A 3132-nucleotide genomic window follows, 5' to 3' on the forward strand; every position below is an offset into this window, starting at 1 on the left:
ACTTGTGAAGAGCGCTTTTCTGAGAATAAAAAAATAATAAGACGACAAGTCGAATCACAAAAAGAAATAAGAGCGTCAAAGATACTAGTAAAAAAGAGGATTATAATTATTATTTTTAATTGTGAAAATATAATATATAGTTTAATCACGTGCAGGCTAATTATTTATAAAGATTTACTATATTGATTGAGCATTTAATCATTCGGAAAAAATTGGATTTAATTTATATGTATTTATATTAACTATCGCTCTCTCGTTGTAATTTAAAGAATATTATATCACATCTTCAGAAGATGCATCGTTGCATTAATTTTTCTAAGCAATATCTTAACTTGATCTCAAGTATCAAACATTCATAAGCACGGTATTGACGTGGTTGATATTGTAAAAAATAAAACACATCGGAAACGGATTATATTATTCATATTAATTGTAATCATTTCGGCTATATTGCATCGCATCCTTAGGATATATATTCCGCCTCATTTGCATTAATCACACAAAACGATATTTTCGCTTTGATAGAATATCATTAGCGGTCCGATACACACACAGGAATTAACGCCTCACGATAACCGGTGGGTTCGAGTTTACGTGATTACACCGTGATTATAGATATGACGCAGAGCGTTTAAGCGCGCCGGCGGATAAATCGAGGCCGTTGATATTCGCTTAGAAATCCGTGTCATTCCACGCTTTGCGTAGGTGTCCGCAAATAATTACGTCGCGTGGCGAATGAGCCACATGAATTCCTTTCTCACGCTCGGCGTGTCGATGTCCGGCGAAACACACACACACACACACACACACACATATAAAGACATATTATTTTAAATCCCGGACATATAATAATACATGTGTGTGTATACATATAATAATTACAAAAACAAATAATGCTCAGTTTAATCTTCCAATCTATTTTTATTATTTATGGGAATATATTAAAATTAAAATAATAAGATAAATTTTTCTCATCTAAGTAATTATTAAAGCTGCGACAAAGATATTATTTTAATTCATAATTATATATTAATAAAAAAAAAAGATAGAAAAAAGAATAATTAAAATTGTGTAGAATAATTAGAACCGTGTGTGTAGAAAAAGAAATGTAAAATTAATTCTATCATTCTTTCCTTTTGTGTTTCACAATTATAAAGTCGTCGTATTGAGAATCATTTTGCCAAAAAAAAAGAAAGAATCAACCGCGTTTCAGGAAAGTTTACCTGGAAAAAAGAAGTTAAAGAGGGCCTACGCGTAAATACATTGGCCGGTACACAGAGAGGAGTGTTAAAAAAACGAAAGCTGAAATAAAAGGGACCATTGTTTATTATCCGACTCGAAAGCCGTGCAAAAGAGAAAAAAATGTATAATAGAGGGAAAGGAAAAAAACAGAGAGAATGAAAGAAGGCTCCCCTTTATTTTCACGGTCGGTGACAAATTTTCCACTCCGCATCAAGCTCCGCTTGGTCTCCGATCGAGCGATTCCGATGTAAATCACTTCATCGTCGGAGCTTTACATACAGTCGATCGGTTGAACCGTTGCTCGCTATATCCGACAGATCGACGTCGTCTGTAGTCCCGTAGCTTAGACTTAATTACTGCGATTAGCGTGAGAGGCGGCTCACTATATCTGCGCGTATTACACAGCTCGAGGCAGCTGGCCTCAACTCACTCTCTCTCTCTCTCTCTTTCTCTTCCCCCCTCTCTCTCTCTCTCTCTCTCTCTCTTGTCTTCTCTTTATGTGTGTGTGTGTATCCCTATGTCTGTCACTGCTTCTATCTATCTCCAAGAATTCAGAAGGGCTCAGGAACGTAGTGACGTGAGTGAGACAGTCGGCAACCAGTAAACCCTTCTAGTATGTACTCGTATTTCTCTCTTTTTCTCTCTTTCCTCTTATATATACACTATCACCAAGCCAGTAGTGGAATTATTAAACGATCGCCCTGCCCTACAAGTTCCGCCTTATTAACACTGCGATCGTAATTTTTATTTATTTTTTATAGATATTTGAGCTAATGATTCATAAGATACTGAATGATTATCAGCCATTACATGAATCATGGAGAACAGAATAGTGTGATATGTATGTTAGTAATAAAATATATCCTAAAAATATAGTAATGGCTAACGTGAAGTTTTAAATTATTCTTATATTAAAGCAAAATTATTATAATGATATAATCGGCTTATTTTCGTATTTTCACCAAATACAGAGAAAACATAAAAAATGCAAAAATTATATTTCTAATTTTATCAATTACAAAATTAAAAAAACATTATATACTGCAAGAAGTACAGGAAAACACATTTGATTAATAAAGTAGTTAGCTCTTCAAGGATCTCAACAAACAGTCAGCCAAGTTTACTCCTCGTTATAAATTGACGTGTTATACATTTTTCATCATTCTGCCAAGAGACACGTAATCTGTATTTTACGTCGAGAAAATGCACTCCCAGTAAAACGAGAAACCGGTTTTTTGCGCCAGATCCTTCAATTGGAATCGCACAAATAACAGCTTACGATCCATTAGCGACGGCGTTGCGCGTTTCAGACATAATTATTTAAAGCGATTACATTTTACTATAATATGCAGTATTCAGTAACCACAAATGCATCGCCAACCACAAAGTTGATCTGTCCGCTCTCTGTTCCAGCTATACCCGGGCAAAGGCGTAGCCTACGTACATACATACGTGCGGGATTCAGACAGGCTTCTGTGTCAATGACGTAGAGAGAGTAGAACGCATCTACCTCCCTACCTCCCTCACCTTCGCACGTAGATTCTCGTTTCCGTTTCTCTCAGCTTCCATCTGCGTTGCGCGTTCTCTCCACTATTCTGCACTACTCTCCATCTACATCCCTCGCTCTTCCACATACCTCTCTCTCTATCTTTCAGTCTCTTTCATCCTCGCTCTCTCCTAACTTCCTGTCTTTATTTATCTCTATCTATCCATGCAATGGCGTAAGTAACATGTACGGAGTTTTACTGCGGCGTAAAATACAAATATTTATCCTGTGATTTTAATAAACATCAATCTTGATTAATCAAGCCTATAATAATAACTTATGACAATAAATACGCTAAAAAAAAAAAAAAAAAAAAAAAAAAAGAAAAACCCCAGGCAACAAAA

Source organism: Formica exsecta, unplaced genomic scaffold (assembly GCF_003651465.1).
Source record: "Formica exsecta isolate Colony F162 unplaced genomic scaffold, ASM365146v1 scaffold72, whole genome shotgun sequence".
NCBI classification, from domain to species: domain Eukaryota; kingdom Metazoa; phylum Arthropoda; class Insecta; order Hymenoptera; family Formicidae; genus Formica; species Formica exsecta.